The 19,421-nt window shown below is 34.8% G+C and overlaps 1 protein-coding gene across 5 annotated transcripts in view; it reads right to left on the reverse strand.

Moving 5' to 3' along the window:
• The window catches only part of LOC114328765 (interference hedgehog-like), a 306,483-nt gene that overhangs the window by 118,294 nt on the left and 168,768 nt on the right, over positions 1–19,421 (reverse strand). For all 5 annotated transcript variants that reach the window (XM_050646347.1, XM_050646348.1, XM_050646349.1 and 2 more), the window contains exon 3: positions 2,192–2,228. The gene's annotated coding sequence lies outside the window, so the exon portion shown is untranslated. The remainder of the gene's footprint in view (positions 1–2,191; positions 2,229–19,421) is intronic.

A 19,421-nucleotide genomic window follows, 5' to 3' on the forward strand; every position in this document is an offset into this window, starting at 1 on the left:
CGTTGCGAGAATGCCGCCAATAACATGCCATAAACAGGTTATTTTAGTACCAGTGGCGCTTTTGGTGTCTAATATAAAGAAAACTTAACGAACATAAATATGTTTAATTGGCGATTTTATAAGACATATAATGGCCAATTCTCGTATGAATTAGTAGCTTAATGATAAAACTTGAGTTTTATTGTAATTTTTTATGTAAATAATACCTGTAACATTGTTAAAAGACGAGTTTGATATGTCATAAAGAGTCTACTGGAATTCTAATGTTTAAAATATAAAAGGTGTACTTAAAGTAAGTTACATGACAGGTACATAGACTTTATTGTTAATTCTTCAATAGAGTCGTAGAATCTTCTTCGTTATATGCCTTGTCCTCATCGGAGGTTGACGAACAACAACTGGAATTCTTCTTTATCTTGTGCTAATCGTATAATCGTGCTGGTCGAGCTTTTGTTTCGCAGCCAATCCCTCGTCCGATGTCTCGTCTTCCTTCGATCTTTCCTTCAGCGATCAACTGCAGAAAATCATAAGTATTGTTTTTAAAAATATGGCCAAAATAAGCTAGGTACTTTTTTTCTCTTAACTGTTGGTAAATTCTTATCTTACAACGTTACATTCGTGCAACGAAGGCCAACGGTATTCTTATTGGTAATTTTAGGATCTCTTTTGGTTCAAACTTCAGTTGAATTGTTATGGCATTATGGCATAATATGTGTATGGTTGTCCCTTCTTCTATTTGGCACTTTCTACACCATGGTTCATCCACCCTACCTAGCTTGTACATGTGGTTTCTTAAACGGCAATGTCCATTCACCATTTCAGTGACCGTTTTGATCTCTCGTTTATTGAGGTTCAACAAATTGTTCGAGGGTTTTTTTATCGATATTCTTGATTATTTTTTTTTAGTCTGGATTTTCCCTTGAGTGGCTCTCCATTTCTTTTGATGATTTCTTATCAGCCACTTCTGAACCTCGTTTTTGTAGTATCGTTAGTGATCCCACAGAAAGGTTCTGGCCTACAAAGGTTTCTCTCGAGCCTTGTTTTGCCAATAGATCTGCTCATTCATTCCCAAATAGCCCTTCATTATATACCCATAATAAAGACACTTTATTATCTTTTGCCAGGTTGTTGCGGAGATCTTTGCAGTTTCTTACCAGTTTTGATTTGGTGAGTGGGTGCTTCTGGTTACTGCCAGAATAGGCGCTTGCCTATAATGTGTAAATGTTGATTCTCTTTGCTTTGGGATATTGTTGATTCTTCACCGGTGTGGTAGGATCTTCTTCTTCATGTGCCTTCTCCCCATCGGAGGTTGGCGACAATCAACTGGAATTCTTTTGTATCTTGTGCAAAAATATTTGGACTTTTAAATTATGATTTTACATATAAAACACTATACCTATTTAAGGTACTTTATAGAATTGAAATTGGACTATTTGAGCGGCCTCAGGAATGTTTTAAAGTTATAAACAATTTTTTGACTTGTAAACAAATAGAATATCTTGGTAACTATTAGATTAAATTAAATTAAGAAAACTGTGTTGGAAAGAACTCGGCAAAACGCTTCTTTTAAATACAATCTACTACAAAAAAGCTTTTATGTCACCAAGCTATTTAATAATTATTGACGAATAATCACTACCATAAATTTTAGTTGAAAATAAAATGTATTGTTTGGAAAACCCGGATTTTCCGAGGAAAATTTTCGTCGAAGGAAATCTGAAAAAAAACTGTGCAGAATTAAATTACGGTGAATTTCTATTCGGGTATTTTTGGCATAATGTTAAAATCGGAGTTACAGAGCAATAATTAAAAAAAAAACGGGATTCCAGACACACACAAAAAAACACACTTTCTGCGGACTTTGCAAATCGATATTACTAATACATGCAATCTTAAGATTCGATTTCAACAATAAACTAACTGCTTAATAACTTTTCCTTGTTTTTCCTAATTTTCCCAGAGTAATAGCCTTTTGTTAATTATTTAATTCACATAAGAAAAGAATACCGTAAATTTCGTGGTACGGCAATGGCATAAATGGGTTAATTAAAGAAAACGATGCAAATTAACATAGACCCGAAGAATTTCAGGTCTTTTGATCGATACCAGATAACAATGGAATTTTTACGAAAAGCACGTTCAGATCGTTGATGAATATCATATTTTATTAATCCTGTTTTAAAAAACTTACCCGATTTGATCACGTTGCAAGTTGGCGGCTGATTTTTCTGGAAAATAAAGAAAAACACTATTAGATTTTAGATTATTAGCAATATTATGATTTTTTTTATTTAGTTAATGCCTCGACAACTAATGGCCATTGGCCGGTGAATTTTTGCAGTTAGGTACCTAGTGTCATGTGTAGTGTGTTTGTTGAGTAAGTGTCTTGTTACTTTGCAAAGTCGACGTCACCGTTTTTGCAAAGAGACGCTAATTGTATCCGAACGTCTGCGGCCCCTCCGGTGAGTACCGATCCCACAAGGACAGAACTATTTTCATTCATTAATTTATAATGACGAAAAATTTCTGACCCTGGTGAGATTCGAACTCACGACCATTCGGACCTTTCGATCCAAAGGTAGGCGCTCTTACCACTGAGCCACAGAGGGGGTAATATTACGATTATAATAATATCTAATTTGAATTTAAGCGATTTTTAAGGATTTTCGAAGTGGAAATCGAAAGAAAATAAACTTAATTTTAAAGTAAAATTGTGGCTTATTGACCCACCAGTATTATGTTTATTTGGGATTAAGGGAAAGGATTATGGTATGAAATCAACATTTCAAGCACATTTTTGTGATTTTTTTAAACTATGGTAACACTATTTTATTGTTAAATTAAATAAACATATTTAGTATAATTCAAAGAATATTAAAAAAAAATATCAAGCCAAAATATTGAAAAATAAGCCAACGGTGGAAAATTTTTAAAGACACCTAAAAAAATGGATTTTGGGGTGGACATCAGAACACGTCATGTGAAACATGACATGTGACATGTGAAACAAAAAATTCTTCTTCTTCTTTCTCGAAACTCCTTATGCCTCTCAGGGGCGTCGGAGGTTTTATTCAACCTCTATCCATATCTTCCATTTCTTGCGGTCCTTTGCTAACTCTTTCATTTGTTGAAGTGTTTTTCCTTTTTTCTGTCCAATTTCTATAATTTGATCGATCCATCTCTTCCTTGGCCTCCCTTTCCTTCTTTTACCATATCTTTTTGATTCCATCACCTGCTTTGGTAGTCTTCCTTGGTCCATTCTGTTAATGTGTCCATACCATTGTAATTTTCTTTTTTGGATCTTGGTTATTATCGATTCCTGTTTCAGTATTTGTCTAATATCTTCATTTCTTATTCTGTCCAATTTCGTTTTTCCTGCTATTTTTCTCAGCTGCTTCATCTCCGCTGCGTTTATTGTACTCTCTATTTTTTGCATTGTTTACCCATGTCTCACTTGCATATATTAAAGTTGGTACAGATATTGCATTGTATACCTTCAGTCTTATTTCTTTATCTATTTCTTCCTTTCCAAATATTGTTTTATTTAGTGCATAGTAGATCTTATTTGCTTTTTTCGCCCTGTATGAGATTTCTTGAGCTTTCCATCCTCTGATATTATTACTCCCGGGTATTCAAACGTCGAGATTGTTTCTATTATTTCGTTTTTGCACCTAAATATCGTTTGGTTTATTTCTTCCCTTTTCTTTTGGGCTACTATCATGGTCTTCGTTTTCTTTATATTTACCTCCATTTTCAAATTTTCTATTTCTTCCACCCAGATATCGATTAATTTTTGCATTTTCTCTTTATTGTCTGCTATTATTACTAGGTCATCTGCAACAAAAAATTCAAAAAGATTTTATTAGCTTATGAGTTTCTCGAAGTAATGCTGACCAGTTTTTTTACTTTCTACGATTTTTGAGTTTTGGAAATTAGGAAAACGAAATTTTTTGTTAGAAAAATGTGAAATTCAACATATTTATTATTACTAAACAAAAAATAAGCATAAAACAAAAAATATCTCGACAACGTTGCCTGTATTTCATTATCACGAAATGTCTAAAGAAAATCTATGCAAAATTTCAGGTGGATCGATCGAGTAGTTTTTGAGTTATAATTTCCACCGTCTTTGAAAAAAGCTGTGTCGAGAAAAACACGTTTAAAGTTTTGACATTTATTTTCAATACTCACATAGAAATTGAAGATTCTAAAGTGATGCATACCGGAATATGTTCTTCAATCGCGGAATAATCTACAAAAGATAAGGGAAACAGCTGAGGAACGTTTCTCTCTACGCTCAAGCGTGCAAGCGTGCTAGTGTGAAATCACTGCAAAGCGAGTCGAAGGTAGGGTTATTTAACATTCTGTATCTCCGGTAATTTTGCTTCGATCAATCTAAAATTTTCATGGGGTATTCTTGAAGTTATGCACCTTTATTTAACAGAATAAAAAAACCGAAAATTTCAAAATTTTCAAAGCATACCCCCCTCCATAAGTGGGGAATTTAATAAATGTTTTAGTGTAAATATTTAGTATAAATAAATTTTAAAAAATAAGTGTATATAAATTAAGATAAAAGCTAAATAGATTAAGTGTTAAATTCATGGCCAATAGTCTTTTATTCTGACATATATGCTTTCAAACGGGTTATATAATAAATGATTTGAAATCCTGTTGTAGCAGTCGATAGGAAATAAGGCATCTAATTTCCTTAGTATGTTCGTGCCGGCATAAATTAAAACCGATCCGCCGATATTACTTTCATCTTCGTTTTCTTCGTTTAATTACCTAAGTGGAAATGAGTGTTACATTGTATGCTCGTATGCTCGAAGAATGTAATCATAATTTACAGTTGGTCAAAAAAATGCGACTCGTTATTCAGATTAACACCATTAATAACCAGCTGGGAGAATTCTTGAGTTACACGATTTTCTTAAAAGCGTTCCACTAACGAGTCTGCCGGTAAATATCTAAACTATGAGATGAGTCGGAAATAAATGAAAGTGGCGGATTAATAGCTGAGATTACCATTTCCATAAACAGCCGCCGCCATTATCGTTGAAGTTGAATATTTGCACTTATTCATGATCGAAATAAAATCTGTTAATCTAACAAATAAGTAATTTTGTTACTTTACTTTTAGGGTACAGACTTATTAGATCAAGCTCAATTCAGAACAGTGTTATAGAGTGGGGCATACAGATGGGTGATGGACAAAGAGTTATTGGAATAGTGACCAAAGGAAGACAAGAGAAGCGTTAGTACCCTTTCACACTAAGACACTGGTGTCAGAAACCGTAATGCAGTGGCGGCTCGTCAGGGTCGGCAGAGCCGACCCGCACATTTATGGACACGTTATAGATTTTTTGAAATATTTAATTTAATCAGAGTTGATGATATTCGTTTCTGCGAAATAAAAAAATCCATGCACCCAATTGCGATAGGCCCGCTTCGGCAAGCCGTCCCCAGATTGACGATTTGCTTGTAATAAGAAGCTACGGAATATTATCCGATAGGCAACCAATTATACATTCCCCGTATTCATGTGAATGGCAAGTCCGGCAGATACCAATCTGCCGATCCGTGATTTGTAAACGGTAGCAAGGCACGTACCTAGCCACGTACCTTGCTAGCGCGCCCGGGATTAAACTATGAAATAAGTAGTTTTACGTCGTTTAATTATTGATATTGTAGTTTTTTTAAGTTGCCAGGAATTACCATTTAGGGGACAGGATGAATCGGAGCATTCGTTAAATCAAGTTAATTATAGAGAACAAATAAAATTGTTTAACAAATACGATCTGGAATTTTCTAATTTACTTTCTGTCTCGAAGAGATTTAGCAGCGTACTTAAAGCAGCACAGAATGAAAGAATCAATTAGTAGTTACATTTTGATCCTTTTCGGTAGAAGTAGAGGAAACTACTGATAGAGGTAACATGTCATTCACAATTATCAATATTGTTCTTCCATACGCATTACGTCTAATATTTATGAGAGGTTTTTAGGTTTTCAGACGTGAGTAGAAGCCATAAGACAGAATATATTTTTAGAGTTTTAAAGGACAGATTAAAATTTTTTGATATCAAAAATAAATTGGTAAGGTAAACTTATGACGGCGCTCCCTTGATGTCCAGTGAATTGTATGGTCTCCAGGCAAAAGTTAAAACTATTACACCCCCGCTTTATTTACTCACTGCCATAAGTCATTTACCTCTTTGACGATTCAAAATTTAAAAATTACGCCAAAGAATTTTCAAAATATCTATTCAATTAAAAATTATCCATCATTCTTTAATCAAATAAAATAAGAAAATGAAATTTTATATGCTGATTCAAATATTTTCGGAAGGTGGGATAAGTTACAAAATATGTATATTTTTATATACTGCAATTCATTAGGTACAACAAACTGTTCCCGAAATTAATAAATTATTGTTCTCAAATGTGGGCAAATTCTGCCTCAAATGAACGGGATTTCTCTTGTCTCAAAAGAGTCAAAACGTATTGTCGAAACACCATGAAACAAGAGAGAATGTCAAGCTTGTCTCAAATGTCGATAGAAAAAAACTTTTAAAATCTCTCCAAAACAATAATAAATTTTACAATGACGTTATAACCCATTTTGCTACTTCGAAACAACGTAGACTTGAGTTAATTTATAAACAGGTTTAGGTTCTAAATTTATAGGAAAAAACAAAAAAAAACAAAAAAAAATAAATAAAAATAAACAAAAACCAAAAATCTCCTATGAAATTGAAGCCTTTTAATTAGATGACATACCATTCTGAGGAAACAAAACCTTGCCGACCCTGTCCCTGAAGCCACGAGCCGCCACTGCCGTAATGTATACATATTTCCTATTCTTTAAGTTAGTCCTCTACTTCAAACATTCCTTAAGTGCGATGTCACATTATGCGTTTTGACCGGATGCGGTGGAGACGCATGCGTTTTGACTGGATGCGGTGGAAACGCATCCGGTCAAAACGCATAATCTGACATCGGCCTAACATGATCTTCATGTAGCAGTGCAGTGTCGAAATGCCATATGCTGGATTAATAAATCTACAAAAATGTTATATAACCCAATTTTCTCCGATATACGTTCCGCTCATGCCGTTTTCTTCGAATGTGAGTTGGACACTTAGCAGGCCGGGTCGGTAAATTTATTTATATGAAACCGAGTTAACTTCGACGGTCATCGACTCCCAAGACCGGTTCTGGAATCCGAAACTTTCCATTGAAAATCATAATTAATGGAACTTAATCAAAATCTTTTATTTTGTCGCACGAGGATAAGAAAAAATCGGACGAAAGTCGTAAGAATTCGGCCTTAGGTGCGGTTTAAATACCAGAAAACGTGTTAACACGTCTAAAACTGTCCGCTTTCAGGCTCCTGGTTCTGGTTCCCGAAGAATCGCTCTTTTTATTATTTCTTCTTTTTTTATTAAGGTTTGGTAATATGCAAATTAAGCAAAAAATCGCCTTTTGTTTAGCTTAGTCATCACCATTAATGGTTTGAAATGAATGTTGAATCATTTTTTTATTAATCCAAACTCGTTTGAGGACGGAATGAATAAAATGGCAATTGGAATTTATGTCATAGGAGGCCAATATCGGGATACAATTTAAATAAAATGTGCTAGAAAACATAACAATATTAATTATTGTTAGAACATATTTATTGTTGCATAAGAAGACATTCCGATTTCCACTCCGGAAAACGTTTTAAAGAAGATTATTATTTTAAAAAAATTTAACAAAATGTATTAGTCAAGATCCGAATAGGAGGTCAAAATGCCATCTGCTTGCCGGATGAAACATTTTTTTTTGATTAAATTTCTTCTTCTTCTTCAGGTTCCTTCCCCTATCGGAGGTTGGAAATCATCATCGCTATTTTAACTTTATTAGCCGCACTTCTGAACAATTCTAATGAGCTGCAACCGAACCACTCTCTCAAATTTCTTAGCCAGGATATTTTGCGTCGTCCTGGGTTTCTCTTCCCTTGCATAATCTAAGCAATACGTACTTCTCGCCCCTCATTATATGACCCAGATATTGAATCTTTTTAATTTTAATAGTTTTTATGACTTCACATTCTTTCTTCATTCTTTGTAACACCTCTATATTAGTTACTTTTTCAGTCCACGATATTCTGTGGATTCTCCTGTAGCACCACATCTCAAAAGAGTTTATTTTTTTGATTTCAGACTGTTTTATTGTCCACGCTTCCATGCCGTATAATAAAGTAGAAAAAACGTAACAACGTAGCATTCTCGTGCGGATCTCTAGATTAAGGTTACGGTTGCAAAGTAAGTTCTTCAATTTTATGAACGTGTTTCTTGCCATTTCTATTCTAGATCTGATTTCTTTTGTTTGATCTCCATCTTCGGTTAGCCACGTTCCTAAATATTTATATGTTGTTACTCTTTCGATCGTTGTATTATTGATGATCAGGTTATCTACATTTTGTGGTTTTTTTGAGAATATCATTGATTTCGTTTTCTTGAGATTCATTTGCAGTCCGTACCTTTCACATGCATTGTATACATGTTGCATTATGTGCTGTAAATCTTCCATGTCACTTGCAAATATCACCGTATCGTCCGCATATCTAATATTATTAATGCTATTTCCGTTGACCAAAATACCTTCCACAATATCCAATAAAGCTTCTTGAAATATCACTTCACTGTAGACGTTGAATAAGAGTGGTGAAAGTATGCACCCTTGTCGAACTCCTCTAAGTACACTTACTTCCTCTGTCAGTTCTCCTTCGACTCTTACTCTTGCTTTCTGATTTTGATACAGATTCGATATAATTTGTAGATCTCTACTATCTATGTTTTTGGTCTTAAGAATACTTAAAAGCTTTTCATGTTGAACTCTGTCAAAAGCTTTTTTAAAATCTATGAAGCAAGCATATATGTCCTGATTCATATCCAGACATCGTTGTGTCAGAACATTGAGTCCGAATAATGCTTCTCTAGTTCCTAGACCCTTTCTAAAACCCATCTGTGAATCACTTATTTCTTGTTCTAATTTCACGTGGATTCTGTTATGTATGATTTTAAGGAAGGTTTTCAATGTGTGGCTCATTAATGCAATTGTCCGATAGTCATTGCAATCTTTAGCATTTGTGATTTTTGGAATCGTTACAAAAGCTGAGAGAAGTCATTCTTTGGGATTAAATTTCATACATAGATAAATATTTCTAGCATGGGTTGCCTATCAAAATCGTGTCATAGCTATCCTTAAAGGGGGGCCGAAGGGGTTGAAATCAATATTCCAAACACATTTTTTTAAAGTATGGTAAAATTATTTTATTTTTAAATTAAATAGGCATATTCAGTACAATTCATAGATTACTCAAGAAAAAATTCAAGGAAAAATACTGAAAAATAAGCCAACGGTAGCAAATTTTTAAAAGACCTCAAAATATAATGAATTTTGCGGTGGACATCAGAACTCATCATTGAATCATGGTAAACAAAAAATTCAAAAAGATTTTTATTAGCGATTTAAAAACATATTTCGGTGTGCATCACTTTACCATTTGACAGACAAAAAAGAAGTTAAAAACAAGAATGTGTGTGTACTTTGTACACACGTAAGAAGTTATACTTCTACTACATATTATGTGATTTTTAGGACAATACCAAAAATTTAAAAAAATAAAAGAATAAAACGCACACAAACACACTGAAAAATGCCACAAAGAAAAAATGATTTCTGAACGATAATAATTGTTGGCAAAAATTTTAAATACCTACGCATTTTCTGAAAAAAAAATTATATAACAAATATACTTACAATCATAACATGCATAAAAAAATAAAAAAATAAAACTTGCATCGGGAATTGAACCCGTAAATTTCGTGGCGCTTTGACTCGTAATCGAAGCGTAGACTCACTCATCCAATCCCACATTATTTATCATGTGGAAAAATACGGTAACTGAACGTTTTACTGTTTGACAGTTGTTTTGAAAATTAAATTATGTAGTTTAAATTTTGTGGAAGAAAATATAAAAATATAAAAAAACAGTAAGAAAACAATATATTAGATGAAGATTGGTAGAACTTTTGTTGGTAATCAAATTAAGTATGTAAATCAAAGCATTACATACTTACTAGATAAATAAATCTACGCCAAAAAATCATAATTTAAAAATAAAAATCGAACCTAATTTGGGATTTCTCTCTAAAATCCGCATTCTTGAGAAAATAAATGTATGTATTTCAACCTAATCCAAATGTATAATTATATTGAATAATTTTTGACATGTCATTTGAACATCCAATCAGAACAAAGTTATAATGCGCATGCGCCCGGTCGCTAGGTTTTACCATATAAAAATTCACCCTCTATCGCCGGTAAAGAAGTATAACTTCAATAAAAGTTGACAATACTTTAAACGCGTTTTTCTCAAAACTGCTTTTTCAGGCTGTAGACATTGTAACTCAAAAACTATTTGACCAACTCACCTGGAATTTTGTATATATTTTCTATAGAAAATCCTTGAGGTAATGCTGCCAAGATATTTTTGTTTTATGCTTATTTTTTGTTTAACAATAATAAATATGTTGATTTTCACACTTTTTTGCAAAAAAAACTCTTTATTTAGATTTCTGAGTGATATCAAAAAGTCAAAATTAGATAAAACTAAAAAACTTGACAGCGTTACCTCGAATAAAATCTTTTTAAATTTTTTGTTTACCATGATCCATGATTCAATGATGAGTTCTGATGTCCACCGCAAAATTCATTATATTTTGAGGTGTCTTTTAAAAATTTGCCACCGTTGGCTTATTTTTCAGTATTTTTCCTTGAGTAATCTATGAACTATACTGAATATGCCTATTTAATTTAAAAATAAAATAATTTTGCCATACTTAAAAAAAAATGTGTTTAGAATATTGATTTCAACCCCTTCGCCCCCCCCTTAAGGATAGCTATGACACGATTTTGATAGGCAACCCATGCTGGTCGTGTTTGTCTATGTATGAAATTTAATAAAAAAATGTTTCATTCGGCAAGCAGATGGGTACATTTTGACCTCGTATTCGGATCTCGTACTATATAACAACATAACCAATAAAGTTGGTAGCGGGTTATGGTTTTTCAAAATTGACGATTGACTTACTTGGTCTCGATCTTGTAGGAAATACCCCGCTTCTGGTTAAAAAGTCTGAGGGTGATGTTTTTACCCTAGGTTCGCCGTAGCTTCTTTCTTTGTAACGATCCAAAAAGTGTTTGTTTATTCAGTCTTAACTGCATTGAATAGCGCTTTCTTTTAAGTGGCTATGAACAATTTGTTTTTGGATTGCGTCTGATAGGTTTTTTCTATTGGCTGAATTAAATAGTTCGATAGGCAAAGAAGTTTCTCTGGGCTTTGTATCCTCTATTTCACGTGCCATATCAGAATTATCCGACGTTGGTGATCACCATTGCGAAGGATTCTCTATCTTCTGCAATATGGAATAATTTTGTCCTGCAGTTGATATCTGAATCCATTCACGAATGTTTTTAACCAAGAAACTTGTTTTCTTCCTACATTTCGACCGCCCTCTATTTTGCCTTTAAGGATCAGTTGTAGTATTTTATATCGATTTCCCCGCACTATATGTCGCAGCTACGCCATTTTCCGGTGTTTAACAGTATTTAGCAGTTCTCTGTCTTTGTTTACCCTCCTTAGCATTCCTCGTTAGTTTTTCTTGCCGTCCAAGGTATTTTCACCATCCGTCTATGAATCTACATTTCCAATGCTTCAATTGTGTTTATGATCGATACTTTTAGTGTTCACACTTCTGCACCATACAAAAGTACAATCCAAGGGCTTTGGATAGCTGACAAAAATTATTCATTACCAGTTCAGTTACTGAGGAAGCCGGTACTGGCTATTTCGCCAGGTATTGGGGGCTAATCCTCCCAGTCTCATCAATTTTCAGTAAAAGTCAAGTAAAATTTCTGTCTTCAGTGAAAGCATTTTTGTGTTCTTTATTGTCTAGAAACCTATGGTTTATGGTTTATAGGAGTGAAGGTAAAGCAGTCGATAATTCATCAATTTGTACGTTGAGGAACAGTGCTTCTTCTTTCAAATTGAGCCTTCTTTGTATGGGGCATTTCGTTACAAGCAGTCGATAATTCATCAATTTGTTCGTTGAAGAACAGTGCTTCTTCTTTCAAATTGAGCCTTCTTTGTATGGGGCATTTTAGAAGCAGTATCTTTTTATGCGGCGTATTTTCAAGGAAAAAAAGTTTTATTACAGAGCTAACAAATTTCACTTCAGAAGCTCTGGAGAAATGTAAACGCCTTGTTTAATTATCTAAGTTACCTAAGAATCAGTGCAATATTAGTTTTTGTATAAGTTTTGTCATCTCTAGGGTTATACTTTTTCCTCCGTATTTTAGAATCTCGTTGGTTATTCCGTCTGGTCCTGGTGACCTTCTAGTTTTAAGTGAATTTATGGCTACCTCTACTTTCTGAAAACTGATTTCTATTTCGTGTCTTAATTCAGGTAGGTTATTGTTTTGATTTTATTATTTTCCGTTCCTTTAAACAGTTCCGTCAAGTATCTTTCCCATTCGTTTGCTGGTATGTTATTGAATTCCTTCAATTCTGCCATTTCTTTCCGTTGGTATCTTATGAATCTCCATATTTGTTTTTGTGTTCCATAGAAGTCGCTTTACATCCTTTTTGTAAACTGTTCCCAGTGTTCATTTTTTGTTCTTCTTACCAATTGCTTTGTTTCATTTCTTATTCTTTTATAGGTGTCTCTGGATTCTGGAGTGTTTGATGTTTTATACTTCATGTAGCCCTCTCGCTTCTCTTTACATTTCTCTTTTATTTCTTTTCTGAACTATGGTGTATTGTTGCTGTTTCTTTTGTTCAGTACGACTCTGCGTTTTCCTAGAGCTTCTGTTGCTGCCTCTTCAATATTGTTTTTAAATTTCTCCCAGCTCGCGTTTATATCTTCGATGTCATCTATTTGTTTCAGCTGTATCTTCTGTGCTAGCCTCCTTTGGTATATTTCTCTTGTAGAATCGTTCCACAGTGATTCTACATTGAATTTTTCCTCGGTGATTTCCTGTAGAAAATGTTTTGGTGTTAGTTTCATTCTTATTTTTGCTAGGACTAGTTTGTGTTCACTCCCTGCGTCTGCTGAGTTTAAAGTTTAAACTCCGATGAAAACTCCGATGAACTTGGATGAAAATACTCCGACGAATATCAGGGAAAAGTCTGTTGGATAGGGAGAGAAGCGAAAACATAAGAAGATCATGCAATGTAGAAGACATAAATGGATGGGTGACAAACCGGAAACAGGAGTGGAACGAACATATTAGTAGAATGGCAAAGGATATGATAGTACGAATAGCACGAGATAAGTCACCAAATGGACAAAGAAGTATTGGCAGACCAAGAAAAAGATGGTGCGATAACTTAAACAATTTAGGAGGCTAATATTGAAGAAGAAACAGGCTTTAAAGCCTACATACAAGAAGAAAGTAGAAGGAAGAAGAATTAAGAATCAGGCATATCTGTAGGAAATAAAGTGCAATATATATTAATTAAAAACCTGCGTTTTCTGGATGAAAAAGTTGCGATTTTGGAAAAAGTTCCTCAGCTCATCAGTTCATTAAGTTGATCCTGAACTGCTGCTTTCCAACAATAATTTCTGTTCATGTTAAAAGCAGTTTTTCGTTTTATAAACGCATTTACACACAGATAAAAAGCATGTGATTTTAATTGCAAATTTTTGCAAATTTTGTTTATTGTATTTCTTAAAATATTGTTATTTTCATCTAAGCGGGTCTTGGCTAACTTTTTTCCAATTTGTTCGGTCTTCCATCAACCTAGGGTCCAATGGAATATTCATTTTCCGGAGATCTGCTTGGATGTTATCTCCCCATCGCATTCTGGGACGTCGAGTGGTCTTTTGCCTGTAGGAATCTCTTCTCATACCAGTCTTACAAGTATCTCGTTAGAAGTCTGTGCACGTGGCCTGCCCATTTTAGTCGCTATGATTTAATTTCTTAGACCATATCGGCGTTATGTAGACTGCTTTTAATTGGATATTGGTTCTGATCCTATACTGGTTTGTGGTGATGTTGAAGTATTTTTCGTTCAAAACGTTTGAGCTTTTCATCGTTTGCTTTGGTCACAGTATAAAGAGGGACAGTAGAACCACTCTCCGAAAAATTGGAAGCAAAATCTGTAGTAGCGCATGGCGACCGCGCAATGTTGGCAGTCTGTTTTGCCCCACTCTCGCATTGCTAGTCGCATAGAAACGTACGGCTTTTAACAGGGAAAACCCGCATCCACCACTGGTGAATTACCAATTGCGTACTGCCGGTATTACTTCTTGAGATCAAAGCGCCGACAGAGGAGTGATTTTACTGTGGAACCTCTATATACTGTGCTTTGATCGTATTGTTATTTTGTATACAGAGTGGGCCAAAGAAAAGAATCCACCTCGATATTTGGCAGTATTTATTAGATTTTAAGGAAATTACGAAAGAGGTCGATTTTTGATCTAACGGGGACACATTTTAACGGTACATACAGTCGGAAAAATGAAAGAATATCCACGAACGATCATATCAATCACATACAATCACGTATTTTGTATTTGCTGTTTTTTTTTTCTATAAAAAACAAACGAGAGATAGTATAGTATAGTTGATCCAAAAGATGGCATAACCCAGACATCCAAAGTGAAAGTTATCCTTCAACACCAAATTGTTCTATATGGTCCACACAATGTCCAGAAAAAAGTCACACCATTTTGAGCGTCGGGTTTGGGGGGGGGAGAGGGGGGAGAAATCGGTAAATTCGTAGTTTTTTAAGTTTTTCGCCAATATTTCTAAAACTATGCGGTTTAGCATGAACAACTCTCTATACAAAATTGTTCTACATTAAATTTGAAATAAAAAAGCCCTATGCATAATCTTTCTAAAATGAATGGTTCCAAAGTTACGGAGGTAGAATAGTATAACTGGTCCAAAAAAAGGCCTAACCCAAACATCCAAAGTAAAAGTTTTCCTCCAACACCAAAATGTTCTATATGGTCCACATATTGTTCAGTAAAAAGTTACACCATTTTGAGCGTCCGGTTTGGGATGGAGATGGGAGAGAAGCCGGTAAATTAGTAGTTTTTTTAAGTTTTTCGTCAATTTTTTTAAAACTATGCTTTAGCGTAAACAATGTTATATACAAAAATGTTCTACCTGAAATTTAAAACAAAAAATGTTCTATACATAATTGTTATAAAATCAACGGTTCCAGAGTTACGGAGGGTAAATGTCGAGGTTTTCGATACTTTTTATATTTTTTGGCCAATATTTATGATATAACTATACCAAAAACCCAGACATCCAAAGCGAAAGTTATCCTCCAACACCAAATTGTTCTATATGGTCCACATAATGTTCACAAAAAAGTCACACCATTTTGAGCGTCGGGTTTGGGGGGGAGAGGGGGAGAAATCGGTTAATATAAAAAGTATCGAAAACCTCCACTTTTCACCCTCCTAACTCTAAAACGGTTGATTTTATAACAATTATGTATAGAACCTTTTTTAATAATAATAATAATAATAATAATAATAAATGATGGTTTTGCTTGTTTTCGATCCAGAGGGTTGCACACCAGCTAGACAGGCACTGTTTCTACCCTTTCAGGCGTCATCAGTAGCTTTCGAAAGTGTGCCCACCTCTGTGGGCACACTTATGGGCCCCTTATCAAAAATCGATCTGTTTCGTCATTTCCTTAAAATCTAATAAATACTGCCAAATATCGAGGTCCACCGAATTTCTTTGGCCCACTCTGTAAATGTCAAAATTGCATTTCAATCTTACTGCAATTTTAATCCATATAAAAAATTCGACGCTTTAAAAACTAGCAGCAAGGAATTTTAGATTATTTTAATTATTATGTGAATTGGTTTTTAAATGCAAAATTATGAACAATACGATAGTTAACGTCTGCATATGTGCATATATTATGCATATTCTTTTTTGCATATTTTGGCTAATTTTATGCATATATGCACATATTTGCTTTGTTTTCTGTCGCACATATTCCAGCCTCTGGTCATAACTGTATGGGTTCTAAAAAAGCATTGGCTAGTATTTAAAAAAGACACTGCTTCCTCGTGTATTAATATTACCTGTCAAATAATCATTGCGCAATAATAGTAATTTACGAGGCATCTTCTTACCAATACAAGAAACATCTCTACATTCCTAATGTATAAAGAAACTAATTTAACTGAATTTATTGTGTAACTCTACCGGCCACAAGCCATAATAACACTTAACTAATACGGCCTACCATTAAAAATAATTGGATATTTCTCTTGACGCGTTGGTAACTATCAGTCTATAATTTCATTTTTTTTTCTTCCTCTCCGCTGGACGGTACCTGTCTATTTTTTAGAGAATCGTTGAACTCAACAAGGTTGAACTAATCGGTTAATGAGAGTTAGATATAGGCGAGGAAATGCAGCACTAAACCTACCAATTTTCCGCAGGAAGGTGAATCACTGTCCAACGCATTCGATTCGGAAAAGTGCCAGGAAAGTTTGTGAACAAAATTTATGGTGGTAAAATGAAAATTGCATTTTGTGCACCAGTAAAAGAATTTCCAAAGTGCATATACAATGAAAAATTTGCGAAAATATTAACAGGAATGAGTCCAATTTGGTTACTGGGGGGTTTTTGAGGTCGCTGAATACAATGATACTGACGAAAATCCCCGAGCTACCAGGCTGGAGCTCGTCTCCTGGAGTTCCATGTTAATTTTATTCCAAATCAATCGACAGTCAATACTCGTGGGTTGTCGATGTCGCTGAATACGAATATGATAACGAAGATAGGTTCTGAGCTTCCGGGTGCCCAGGGTGGACCTCGTCTTTTGAAATTTTATGTTAATTTCATTCTAAATCAGTCGACAGTAAGTACTCGGGGGGTTTTCCAGGTAGGTGAACACGAATATGATAACGACGATGGTCCTTGAGCTAGATCTATCAGATCTATCCTATCCCAAACCATGCAAAATCCAAATAAAGTTGTACATAAAAGCTTTCTAGGATAAACAATTTCAATTTTACAATAACTTATAAGTGAAATATGTAATACAGATGATACAATGGTGTTTCCAATACCATAGCATAGAATAATAACGGAAACAAATAGAACATAATATGTTCTATTTATGGACTAAATATAAACATCAGCAAAACCAAGCTAATGACCATCAGCAAGCAAAACATAACTGGAGAAAATCTGTATGTGAACCAAATGGGATTGAACGTGTCACAATACAATTATTACTTGGGAAATATAATTAATGAGTCGTGGGACAATACTCGAGAGATTAGATGTCGCATCGGAAAGACAAAAAGTGCATTCTTGAGTTTGACATCTGTGTTCAAGAGCCATGACCTCAACCTAAAAACGTGGACATTGAAGGCAGAAACTGTATCGAAACTTCAGGCTTTTGAGCCATGGTTGTACAGAAGAATCCTGAAGATACCATGGACAGACAAAGTCACCAATGAAGAAGTACTACGGAGGATGAACACAACCGCAGATTTAGTCAACATCGTGAAGAGCCGTAAGCTGCAGTACTTGAGACATATAATGAGAAATCAAGGCAGATATGAGCTACTCCAATGCATTTTACAAGGTAAAATTGAAGGGAAGAAGAAGACGAAGAAGAATATCCTGACTTGCTAACCTGAGAGCATGGTATAGAAAGACTTCAACACAACTATTCCGTATAGCAACCAACAAAGTCATCATAGCCAGAATGATCGCCAATGTTCGGAAAGGACAGGCACCCTAAGAAGAAGAAAGAAGAAGATATGGTAGGGGAGCCCAAGCGGGGATTTTGCGCGTTACGAGAGCGCGTCAGAAAATCGCAAGGGAGAAACCTTGTACCCTGCACCCTAGCATATCTGGACCCATGTACCCTACCATATCTGGACTCTTAATACAGGTGCGTGCAGTTAATACAGGGCAAATAGTAAAAAAATATGTCCTCAGAAAAACTCGAGCGCGTCAGATTATACAAGGTAAGTTAAGTACACGAAGAGTGTATATTTTAATAATCTGACCAATTGAGCGGGGCGTAAGAAAATGGGCGAGTCACAAAAGTTGTAAAAAAACGTCATCTTGAAATACTCGAGTGCGATTGATCTTTTTTTTACTTTGAAGGAAATCCTTTACAGAATTCCCGTAAAAGGATTTCTCATATTTAATCCCGGATTACGGAAAACATATACATAATCTGACTATTTTCATGGAGCGATGTAGCTAAAACCATATATTATAGGGTGTGTCAAATATAGCGGGGCGGTCAAATATTTCGTAAAATGATCATCAGATCGAATATTATTAGAGAGACGGCTATTGAAATACTTGGGAAAACGTCAGGAAAGAAGTTTGAAGATAAAGAGACTTGGTGGTGGTCAAATGAAGTACAAGGAAAAATAAAAGAGAAGAGAAAATTATATAAAAAGTGGCAAGAAACCAGATCGGACATAGATCTTCAAAACTATATGGTCGCCAAAAAGGAAGCGAAGGTAGCAGTAGCAAAAGCTAAAGCAGAAGCGTATTCAAACCTATACGATCAACTTGATACCAGGGAAGGCGAAACGAAGATATATAAAATAGCCAAACAGAGAGCAAAGAAAGCAAAAGATTTTAATCAGATTAGATGTATCCGAGATGAAAATAATAAAATACTAGTTCACGAAAGGGATGTCAAAAAGAGATGGAGAAAGTACTTTGACAGCTTATTAAATGAAGAATTTGACAGACAGCCTGTAGAGTCAACGGAGACAGTAGCAGCAATGGTCACCAAAATAACCAATGAGGAAGTGGCTCAAGCGCTTCAAAAAATAAAGAAAGGAAAAGCGGTAGGACCAGATGATATTCCTGGGGAAGTATGGAGAGCATTGGGAGAGACAGGAACAAGGTGGCTAGCAGGTCTATTTAATAGAATTATGGAAGTTGGACAAATGCCAGACGAATGGAGAAGCAGTATACTGGTACCTGTTTACAAAAACAAGGGAGATATACAACAATGTACAAACTACAGGGCTATAAAACTGCTTAGCCACACCATGAAAATATGGGAAAGAGTAATTGATAGACGGATACGTGAAGAGACCGAAATATCCGAGAATCAATTTGGCTTTATGCAGGGTAGATCAACAACAGATGCAATTTTCACTATAAGGCAGTTGATGGAAAAATACAGGAGTAAAGAAACAAACGCTCATATGGTATTCATTGATCTTGAGAAAGCATATGATAGAGTTCCTCGAGAGATTCTGTGGTGGGCACTCAATAAGAAAGGAGTCCCTGGTGAATATGTAAAGATTGTGAGGGATATGTATGAGGGAGTAACGA

Source organism: Diabrotica virgifera, chromosome 3, assembly GCF_917563875.1.
Source record: "Diabrotica virgifera virgifera chromosome 3, PGI_DIABVI_V3a".
Classification (NCBI taxonomy): Eukaryota; Metazoa; Arthropoda; class Insecta; order Coleoptera; family Chrysomelidae; genus Diabrotica; species Diabrotica virgifera.